Source organism: Gymnogyps californianus, chromosome 8, assembly GCF_018139145.2.
Source record: "Gymnogyps californianus isolate 813 chromosome 8, ASM1813914v2, whole genome shotgun sequence".
NCBI classification, from domain to species: domain Eukaryota; kingdom Metazoa; phylum Chordata; class Aves; order Accipitriformes; family Cathartidae; genus Gymnogyps; species Gymnogyps californianus.
The window spans coordinates 3,572,361-3,584,614 of NC_059478.1; the positions used below are offsets into that span (position 1 = coordinate 3,572,361).

The window sequence follows — 12,254 nt, forward strand, 5'->3', positions numbered from 1 at the left end:
CACTTAAGGCTGCTTAAGTGCCCTATTAGGGGGGGGGGGGGGGGGGGGGGGGGGGGGGGGGGGGGGGGGGGGGGGGGGGGAAAGATCTGATTTTATGTAGGCCAAAGTACAGACTAAGAGAAGGACATTAACGGACCTTTTACTTCTGTATAAAAAGCAAGCCTGGTATTTCAAAGCACAGCAGACTTTTTCAGGAGGGGAGCAGGTAATCCAAGTTTTACATGATAAAATCCACTGCTTTTGTATTTTCACCGTGGCATTCGGCTTTCCTCGGTGGTTTGCGAGTGAAAAGCCAGCCCAGGCTGGCGATCTTCCCCCTGAGCCCCAAGGATTTCACTCCCTGCGAGCGGCCACGCACCCTCGCAGAATACCAATGACATGGGATGGCACATCTGGGAATCAAAACAAGGGGCTCCAAAACAGGCCAGCAGATTGCAGGCAGGAACCTCACTTTCAGCAGGAAGAAATTCTGTTTATTTTAGCAAATCGAACTGAAGACATAAAATAAATACACTGCCCCAATCGCTTCTCACCCGCTGCGCAGCTGGTAGCTAATAGGTATATTACAGGCAGTCTTTGAGGTGCGTAGCATGCCCATGACATTTTCCTACTCCCCAGTTTGCAAGAACACTGAATGATTAATTTACTTAAGATTTACCAGGGAAAAATATTCCATTTTCCATCCGAGCCAGCTAGAGGGAGGAGTGGGAAATGCTCTGGAACGATCTTGAAAATTACAGATCAATCAGCCTTACAAGTTGTTTGAAATCAGAATTAATGATAGTGTTTGAAAACAACTGGAGAAACACATTAAATCAAAAAATTTTAACCTAGTCATGGAAGTCAATGTGCTCGGTTTCCTTGGATAAAGAAAACGCCACTGTTATTTCAACGTTCAAAAGCCAGTGACAAGCATCTTGAAGGGACTTTACTGCAGAACCCTGGCAAATGGCTTGGAAGGAACCTTAGAAAGTCACCTGGTCTGCCACAGGGAGAAGAAGAAGAGGGAAAAGAAGAAGAGGGAAATCTTCACAAGGGCAAGTTTACCCTCAAAAGGCTTCCTTGAATGTCAGCACAAGGAAACAAATCCTCCAGCAACGATCCAGAGCAAGAGCCTACCTCAGGAGAGCTGAGTGGTCCTACAGCCTGCCTGCCTTCGTTTAGTCCTCATTAATTCCCCTCCAACCACGCAGTAATGAACTTCAATACTAAAAAAAACCCCAACCCCAAAATCCCACATCAGCATTCTTCGTTAAATACAGAGATGGGCTAAACTACATCTCCAGAAAAGAGTGGCCAGGGAGAAGCTACACATGATGGCTGGCACTAAACTGTGCAAATTAATCAAGACTAGAGAAAAGTGCAGAATTCCAAAGGGCCAGAGAAAAGCCAGACAATTAAGCTGCCTGAGAGTGGAATAAACTTATCTTGACAAGCACAAGGTAACACAGATTAGAAGGAATAATGTACAACTGTGACCCGGGCTTTACTGTAGACAGCTCAATGACAATGTATCTTTAGGATTCAGAAAACACCGTGAAAATGTGACAGAAAATAACACGTAAAGGTACGTCAGCACCATATTTTATTTCTTGCTTTCATTTCATTATTTACCATAGGAAGTTCTGCATACTGAATTAAAAAAATAAAAACCCACTAAATCAAAATAACAAAAAGATTCATTTGTACTGATTTGTATAGCAAGATGAGATATAACAGACACTCAAATTTTTTTTTTTTGGTGATTGCTGTGGTTTAACCCCAGCCGGTGACTAAGCCCCACCCAGCCGCTCACTCACACACCCCCCCCGCAGTGGGATGGGGCAGAGAATTCGAAAAGTGAGAAAACTCGTGGGTTGAGATAAGGACAGTTTAGTAAGTAAAGCAAAAGCCACGTGCGCAAGCAAAGCAAGACAAGGAATTCATTCACCATTTCCCATGGGCAGCCATCTCCAGGAAAGCAGGGCTCCATCATGTGTAACGGTTACTTGGGAAGACAAACGCCATCACTCCCAATGTCCCCCCCTTCCTTCTTCTTCCCCCAGGTTTATATGCTGAGCATGATGTCATATGGTATGGGATATCCCTGTGGCCAGTTGGGGTCAGCTGTCCCGGCTGTGTCCCCTCCCAGCTCCTTGTGCACCCCCAGCCTCCTCGCTGGTGGGGTGGGGTGAGGAGCAGGAAAGGCCTTGACTCTGTGTAAGCACTGCTCAGCAGTAACGAAAACATCCCTGCATTATCAACACTGTTTTCAACACCAATCCAAAACATAGCCCCATACCAGCTACTATGAAGCAAATTAACTCTATCCCAGCCAAAACCAGCACAGTGATCAGGACTATATCTCACAGTCATCCTCACACACACTTTGTTTATACACATGGACAGTCAGCTGGTCTTACTATCAGAAGGCTTCACCCTGATACACTGTAGTTCAGTAGCTCTCTCACAATTTCTAAAAAACCCTCTTGAAAGCATAGCACCACTTCATAGCACCACCAAGTTTTAGTCAGTGGTAAACACTTGGAAGAGCTGTCATGATGTGGCATAATAACATGCAAGACAGTTCTTGCATATTACGCCTGTCTCTTATATTATCTCTGATGAAAAACCCGTAAGCGCCCTGTTGCTGCGCACTATTAGTAGACCCATGAGCTGCAGCTCCTGTTCCCCAGTTTCTACAGACCAGGGTATCTTGCTTACCAAGATTAATTTTTCATGCTTAGCATGAGAGACTCCATATGCACATTTCAGATGCATTCCTTAAAAGGGAAGAATTGGTATTCTTCAACAGTACCACAGTCAGCTTATGCTACCAGACAGCTCCTTGCTAACATCCCTTCATTAAGTCTTCAACTCACTGCTAAGCTTCCCATTCCATGAGTTGCCCTGTCAACAGATGTTTTCCCTGTAAACAGGCATCATATTTTGTACGAGGAGGCTCAATCAAAATAACAGAGCCAGGAGGACTGAAAAACAATCCTGACTCCTACACATTTACTCCCACTTCCCTAGGCTGAAGGCAATATTTTCTTCCCCCTTGGATCACCTTCTGTCGGTCCCACACACCTAGTCCGTACATTTTCACTTATCTCACAGTAAGAGTTAATTGCATTTCCTATTTTCAAGGAGTATTTTGGACTGGCTTTTTAGCCGAGAAACATTCTGGAGCAAAACTCTAGATCAGCTTTTTTTTTTCTCCCCTTAGACATTTTATGAAATTTCATTACATGTTTCATAAGAAGTACTGCTTGCTAGAGGTAAAAGCCTAGCCATCTTCAGCTTCCCTAGACACCTCTACGCTTGGTTCAGAGAGAAAAATTTGTATCTTCCAACTCCCCAGGGTAAACTAGGCAAATCTAGTACAAGCTATGAATGAGCGACCGAGCAGAAGCTAGAGACTACCACGCTCTGTGGCGCAGGCTGCAACACCACGGCTCGTGCAGTGTATTTTCGGGCATCTCTGAATATGTGTTCGTGTTCTCCTCTACACTCTTCCCTTTGACATGAAAATGTTACAAAGGTGTATGTGCGTGTGTATATATATATTATATATATGTGTATACACACACACACATCCTATAAAGCCAAACAAAATATTTAGAAGGCACAAATACACACATCTTCATATCTCAAAAACAAGATTCCTAAAAATGCCTGTCCTTACCTCGTTCTCCCGTGGTGCCAGGCTCTGCCAGCTCAAACAGATTTAACAACACTGTGCTAGAGCTTCTGCTGGCTGGTTTCAAGGACAGAAAACATCTCTCGTCCTCTTAAATACTGAAATTGCTTTCCAGAGTTGTTGTAAGGCAAGCTTTAAAACAGTTTTTCTGTTAATTATCCTAACACTGTTTTTAAAAATAATTTTCAAAGTTGTTGCAAATACTTCCTATGATTATAAAGGCTACATTTATTTTTTGCCTTTTACTTAAACCTCAAGTGACCTTGATTAATATTAATCCAAATGACACCTCCCCTCCTAAATAATAATATTGTAAGGCACTTCTAAATTAGAGTAAGTAGTATATTCTGTTATTCTGCAGCTTTCTTCCAAGGAGATGTGAAGAAATTCTTGCAGGATAGAAAAGACGGGGTGGGGGAAGAAGAGCCCATAACCCTTGCAACACGTGCACGTCAAAATCCCTAAGCCAGGGGACTCGCAACAACTCAAAATGAATTTTCAGTAAACCTGGGAAACTTCATTTTTGACAGAAACAACCCAAGCCTTCAGATTTATGCAATTTCTTCTTGATGCCAAGCAACAGCCAGCAGCCTCTGCTGAGTTGTGTTCTGATGGTTCAGGTTAAGAAAAAGCCATGAAATCACAGCAAAATTCCAGATGTGCTATGCCAAGCAAAGAAATAGCTGCACCCTATTAGGGTTATGCTTGCCATGCTGTTTTCAAACATGAGATTAAAAATGTAAAGTACTGTTAATATATTTAACAGGCTGGCCGAGCATCAGATTCAAGTGTCAAGACTTGTCTTGCAACAGAACAAATATCTTTGGTTGCAACTAATAATAATACGGGTTTTTAATTAAAACACAGTTGTCCAGGAGCATCAGTTTGGTATCTGCTATGAAGAGTGCTGCTTTTAGCACTGTATTGCTTGGAAGTTTTTTTTTCATTAAAAACGAAGCATTTGTTACGCACTGACAATATCCTTATTATGCAAAACAAAACTTTTCACACGGTGCACTACCGAAGACTTTAAAGCAGAAGACAAGCACAAAGTATACATGCTGAGAAACCTACAGTAAAGAACTATTTTACAGAAAGTTTCAGATACTACTAATATCCTTACCTAATTGTAAGCTTCTACTGTTGGAGCTTCACCTTACAGTGGATAGAAAAAACATACATGAAAAATAAAATAAATAAAAAATTTGCTCATGCCATTCATAAATATTATCTATCCTATCCCTTCCAGAAAATAAACTAACAGTTACTTCTAGCAAAACAGCAGAAGAGTAGTTCAACTTGAAATCATAAAAAAAGATATTAAAGGTTTTTGCTTGTTTGTTTTTACCCCTGCTTTAAATTTTGCTCTCATCTTCTGAGCAGAATCTTGTTTTCTTGCTTTAGATAACAAAAGAACACGTGGAGTTTGATGGGAAGTTCTCGCATGACTGCTCTGTGCACCTAAAAATATTTGTCTCTGAGCGCACATATTTTACAATCCTGAATTTCTCTGCTTTAGTCTCTACCAACAACAGCCCTTCTGAAAGATGAAGAAATATTCACCAAGGACCTTCCTTGATTCTTACCTGCAGACGGAGAGCTGCAGCTGCTCTATTGGAAGTAGATTGTTTACAAAATTGGGTTTTAACAACCACAAGTGTCAAAGTAACTTCTCTCATTTCATCGGGTACAGTACCAACGAAAGTCTAACAAAGGATGCTGATCTGGGGACGTACAATAAAGATGAAAAGCAACCGTACTACTGAATGAGATCAAATTAAACCACTGACCTCCTGTACTAACCAAACCTACCCTGGCTTATCTCCCACGCAGTCGCCCGAGGAGAAGAGAGGTCAGACTGGGATCACAGCTCTGTGCCAGCTGACCATATCCATGCTGCTTCTGAAGCTCTTGAAGGATACATGAAAACAGCAGATGATGTTTTTGATAATCCTTTGAGACAGTTCCTATTCTTTATTTGAGCATTTCTTCTGCCTGACGCTATTTTATCATTTGGTTTTAAATTTAAAATAGCTCTGGCCTGAGAGAAAGCTTCTCTGAAGCCACAGCTCACTGGACAGCCGAACCCTGATTCTGTTCGACGTGATTCTTGCATTGCTCATGATCCTCACCAGAAGAGGTGCTACAAGCACGTTACAGTATAAATACTGTAAATACCAATTTGAGTTGTGTAAACGGCTGATACAAATCAGTCCTCTTACATACAGATGTTGTTGGCTTACAAAACATCTATCTTCTTCTATATACCACTAATGTCTTAGCTCTTATTTCACATTTGATTTTTCTCCTTGCACCTGAAAATCCCCTTCTTGGTGTCTCTGCAGCCTTTCTCACCATAGCTTTCATCACGATCAAACTGTTTTCCTAGCAGCATCCTCACAGGTACGTGACGAAAGACCAACTACACTTATCATAGCATAGGTTATTACATGGTGGACTTTTTCTATAGAAGTCGGTATACCTGTAAAAATCACCCTCTTCTAACACAAGATGGGCAAGAGAATAATTCCACTAGGACTTAAGGATTCCCCTTGCAGAGAATTGTATTATATTAGCCAGAAATACTTTAAATGTTTCACCAAAGGTGAAGAAAAACCTTGCCTTCATCAGAGAGCCTCCGATCCAACCTTGTGACACGAGACACGTTTCCTTGCAATGCCACCCAAACGTGTTTGACTAGCGTTGACCCCTATAAACATCGTAAATCCTCGGCGTTAATAAAGTTGCTTCAACGCTTAGCTCGGTTTCTATGTGACAGCCTGGGTCGTCAAATAGATGGGCTTTTATCTTCTTGAGCCACTAAACAGCAAAAGAGCTCTTCTCTCAGTTCAAGATGAATGTTCAAACCTATTTGAAACGGCTTGCGCAAACCAGTGCAGAGGACCGCACACGCGGAGCAGGATTGGGAGCAATATTACTCCTACATGACTCTTCTCCCATGAAAACTTGGTTCCTCTGTGCATCCTTAACAGCCCAAAAATTTGCCATGCAAAAAAGGAAATCTCCACTAATCCCCTGGATCAAAGAAAAGCTTAAAGCTTTAGGGATTTGGCTATCCTAGGAATGATGTTCTTACAGAATAGTATACGTGTTAGACCCCTTCGCTTACGACTTTTTTTTAAACGTCATTTAAAAAAACCAGTATGCTAGGTTTAGCCTTTAAAATGGCAACATGCTACATTTGAAGTCTGATGTTTTTACACAAATTATATAATTAGTACTTGGACAAAAAGATCAAGAAAAATTTGTAGCTTTTTTCATTGTATAAGTGCAGACATAATTTTAAAGAAAAAAGCTGGGTTTCTGCCAAGAAAAAAGCTTGTAGTAGAAATTCTTCGGGGGAAAAGTATCACGTCCTGTTCAGCTTGTAAAATCCCAAGTATTCTTGAAGGTGAGCAAAGAGCTGGGGAGCATCAGTTAAAGGTGTCAATGCTATTGCAATGCAAACAGTAAACCATAATAAAAGTAAATTTTAGCAGACTAAGTAAAATGCATTTTAACACAGCATCTTAAAAAATGATACCCACCAGGCATCACGATAGCACAGTTTATTCATTGTGCTTTATAAATAATCTCTAATGAGCCAAAAAGTATGAGATTATATAGTCAACAATTACCATGAATATAGTGATCAAATCAGTTATCACTGCCGACATGTAAGGGGCACAACCTTTTAATGCAATAAGAAAGCACTTTTACTGGAAATAACAACAATTTCAGAGCTGATATAGTAAGCTGTGATTCTGCAAAGATTACTAGCCTGCCCTATGTACAGATATAATTGCATATGAGGCACACACAAATTTTTCAGCACATTATCCACTTTTCAAAATAATTTGTATTTCAGAAAACAAGCCAAAAGAAAAACAACTCCCCCTTCCTTTACAAAACAGCCGTAACTTCAACTGCAGAGCCAGAGGCGCTCAAGTTGTGAAAAGTAAACATGTAACAGGAAGGCAGACCAGAGAATAAAAGCTCTGCACAGACAATGATAAATTGAAATTGCAAATTAAATGTCTTCTCAAATTCCTGAAGCTACCTCAAAAGCTGGGGTACGAGCCCATTCAGGAACTGCAACGGCGGCATTTGGATTCTAGGCACAAGCAAGAGGTGTGCGCTGCCAGCAGCAACGGGGTTTGGTGAACAAAAGGAGAGGGAGGAAAATACTACTAACCTTCTAACTTTAAAAAAAAAAAACAACAAACCAACCAACAAACCAACACATTTTGGGGTTCAATATTTCCTGTATTTAATAGCTATTTAATAGCTTCTTAAATGTTTATTCTGCAAAGGAAACAGTAAGAAATATATAGAATCACCTTCAATTTTCTCCAACTTCTAAAATAAAAGTATGGCCTAGACTACATAAACACCCATTACTGTACTTTTATTCACCTGATCAAGGCTTACCTTAGTTTTCTGCCTCATCCAAAACTTAACTATGCATTGAATCCATATCCAAAAAATTCAAATACTCACATACACTTTTCAACATCCCCGCTCAACATGACATCCTATAGGGCTTCCTTTCCGACAGAAGTGTTTTTATTCTTATGAGTCAACCAACATGCTCACTGAAGTGGCACTCCCCTCAGGAAAACATTCAAATGAGCTCTTCTATTAAATTAAAAAATATATCTGCCTGCAGTTGTTTAACACACACTTGAGTTTCTTTTACAACAGGGCATCCTTCAGTATTTAGAGGGAGCATGTTCCCATACTGTTCAATTATTTTCTTGCTAAAGAAATATCAGACCTCTGAAGTGAAGGTTAGCCATTTTTGACGTACAAAAACAGTGTATGAAGTACATTTAGGACACCACTCATATCATTAACGACAATATTGCATTTATACTTAGTCTACAAGCATGGAATTCAGTGAAGAAAAATGACTGCAGGCTGCAAAAGCATGTTTAAAAATGGATGCTATTATAATTCAGCAACATTAAAATCCAAGTGAGGAGAAAACCCTACCAATCTTACCTTTGTGGTCTGCCTTTTTACTAACTTAAAAACTACACAAGCATTTATTGCAGTGTACTCCTGTTAAAAAGCATGACCTGGAACAGAGGAAGGTTTGTGCATCCTTGGCAGGACTCACAAGGGCATCCTGGCTCTTCTCCCTTTTACTCTAGAAACGCAAGGCAGTTTTGGTCAAGACCTTCTTCAAGACTGAGGATGCCTTCCCTGGAGAGAGGTGGGGAGACCTCTTGCTAGGTCCCTTACTACTTCCTCATCCCCTTACGTATATTTTTTTAAACCAATGAGTTCAGTTTCATGAGCTGTAAGTGACTCCAGATGAAGACGCACAGAGATGTGCGTCCAGGTCACGATGACACATTTATCAGCCTGCACTGGGAAATCCAATATCAGGCTAGTCGGGATCATGGATTTATGCTCCGAGCGTCCTGTCCCTCGTATAAACCAGAACGGTTACCATGAACTACCTGTACTGCACAGCTCGAGCCAGGACCATCAAATGCACAGCGTAGCAGTGCCAAGGAGTAATGGATCAGGAAAACTGCGCCCGAGGCTGTGACAGAGCAAGGCAGCAAAGGACAGAGAAAACACATCCAGTGACAGAGAAATCTGCTCTTCCATGGGTCAGGAAGAGAAAGGCAGTGTAATTTTCACAGAGCACAATCTGAACACAATTAGAGAAAAAAAAATTGTGTTGTTTCCAATCAGAGGGAAAAAAAAGTCAATAAAGCCAATTATCACTGCTTTGGTAGGCTTCCAGTCCCAAAAAGCAAATAAAATCTTCCCCTTCTGTGTGCATGTGTTTTGTTTACAAGTAAAGGAAGGAAGATACTTCCTTTTAAAAAAAAAAAAAAAAAAAGAGAAAAAAAAAATATATAGTTCTCACTATCAGCCTTTACTTTCAGCCACTCATGAAAACCGGCACCTTGTATAATGCAAATGCACTGGCAAGAAGAGATTTCATTTCAATACTACAGACGGCAATCTGAAAAGCACTGCCAGGCAGGTCAATGATATCTGAAATTAAACAAGCTCCTTCACAAGCCTCTACGCAGATGTGCAGGACAACACGCTACGTTTCGCAGTACTCCGTCCCAGAAGGACCGACATTCATACAATTATTAAGAAAGCGACTGAGAACTGTGTGCAGTTGTTCAGCCTTCTAATGCTGTGAAGGCTGCATTCACAAACGTCCGCAGAAACAAGATCTTCAGTGTTTGCTTAATTCTTGTACTTGAAAGGAAGAGTTTCGGATGACAGCAGAAGAAAAGAGACCGATAATGGGAAGCAAGAATTTGTTGGGGAATAATTCAAATGTGAAACTGTTAACTAAATATGCAAAGTACTTCCAGAAGCAGCAACGGATAGACAAAAACCCAAATACTGCGTCTATTGTAAACAAGTGTGAACGCAGAGAATAAAACACATCTACCTTCCAAATTGGGATTTGACTTTCTAATCCCTTGTCTATAGATTTCGGATTCGCCTCTTAAACACATGTTCTGTGAAGGACGTCTCTGCAAGATTAAGACAAGAAGTAAATATTTCAGCGTTTAGAAAAGAAAAGGGGAAAATTGTTTGTTGTTCAAGTTTTCTTGAAGTCCTCAGAACACAGAAAACAGCTTCTGCTCCTGTTTAATATAAAGGATTTACCAGTACATAAGTAAACAGTGCTTCTTGTTACCAAACAGGCAGCAGAGAGCTCTGACAAGCTCAAAACAATTCTAGGCACAATTCACAGGGTTTGAGATAAGACAGGTGAAAGGAGGAGTTGAACGGTTTAGAGCAGTTTGTGTAGGAGAGGAGAGAGAGCTGCATGCAATTTCATTATTACTTAAAGATCTGTAGTACGTAGGAGTAGCATGGGAAAGAATCCCACTGTGCTGGACACTGTGTAAACACGGAGCAAGAGCAGTATCCTCCAAAAAGCCTATCATTAAAGTATAAAATAGAAGATAAACAAATACTAGCACAAGGTCAAACAGAAGACAATTTGCAATTCCTATTAAAACTAATTTTACTTCTGTTGAACCCACCAGAAGACTCCAAAAAGGTTTAACAATAAACACTATGACTACCATCATCCAGTCCTTATAAAATGCTGCTCGTTTCAGGCATCAGGACTGGTTTCCAGCAGATGGAGGGTACCATGCAGAAGATGGAGGGTACCACAGTTCCCATTTCACATACGGGCAAACAGACAACTAAACGCAACTGCAGCAGGTTCCAGATTAAAATAGATCAGCCTTCAGCCCCTCAACGCAATGAATCACCCTCAGCTTGAAAGATGGTTTTATAAAAGCAGATCCAGTCAGTTGAGGTCTATGCAGCAAGTCTGTAGCATCGGCAAAAGGTACCGTGCTCACAGACAAGATGGGTGCTCAGGATACGGGCGGGCTCCTGGCACAAGCAGTTTCACAGGGACAAGGGGGTAAGCTTTTGGGGGGAGTTTTATGGAGAAAAGTGAGATGCAGACAGATTAGGGTGAATCTTACATATACAAACTGACAAGGAGAGACACGCAGAGATTGACACTGTATGTAATAAACACAACTGGTAAGAGTCTAGACAGGCTTTCAGTGCGTAAATATCAAATTATATGAAACACGCTGGAGGGGACTTGCAGCAACCTCTAATTTTAAGATTCTACCTGAAGTTTAAAAGAAAGGCAGCGATATCCTCCCTGGCTTCTTCCCCAAACAGATTCTGCTGATTTGCCTAACCAGACAAATCAGATTAAAGGTATTTATAAACCACAGGGTTTAAGTTTATTCTCAATAGGTAAATTGAGAAAAACTATGGGTTTAGGGTTTCTTCCCCTGAAGAAAAAGCGAGTGAGGGAGGAGAGAGTCCCTTTCCCCATGCAACCTATTCATCCTTCTTCATTCTCACAGCAAGCTACAAAACTGAGCTGTGCCCAGCACCGTCACTGTCCTGCCCAATGCACACTGGATGGCTGTTTTTTTCCCCTGAGAACAACATGAAAATAGTTTCCCACTGCGTTGTTCCCAAACATATTTGCCTAAACTATTAAAACACAAAGTTAACTGCTCCTGCCACAACCCTTCTGCTCTGTAAACACTTCACACAAAGCACATCTGAAACATCAATCCTTTATCGTCTGTCTGATTTCAGGAATATTTTGCAAGTATCAGTACTGCAGTTAAAACTCCTCTTCTGTGATGGATAAGAAAACCAGGAGGCACACACGCTACATAAACTGGTGATGAAAGACAGCCGAAAGATTTGGGGGTCTGAAATGGGGGTTTGATCTTTCACTCCATGAAGCGACCCGCAACATGAAAGCAGCTCACCCTGAACACAGGAGGAGAACTGCAGAGGGATGGCTAGAATCATGTCAAGAAAATTCAAATTGTAAGAACGAGAGATGCTTCCTCTCAAATCATTTCTCTCGGGCATGAAGATAAATCACTGGGGTTTTTTTGCTTGACACAAAGCCATCAGGTGTAATTCATCTGTCTCACAACAAGCTACCTCTTTGTGCCTGCACATCTGCGATGCTCCAGCCGTGGAAGGAAGTCAAGAATGTGGAAAAAATTAAATATTACCC

At 41.0% G+C, this 12,254-nt stretch overlaps 1 protein-coding gene across 3 annotated transcripts in view; it reads right to left on the minus strand.

Annotated features, from left to right (window-relative positions):
* The window catches only part of C8H1orf21 (chromosome 8 C1orf21 homolog), a 126,802-nt gene that overhangs the window by 93,147 nt on the left and 21,401 nt on the right, over positions 1-12,254 (minus strand). The gene's annotated exons all lie outside the window — the stretch shown is intronic.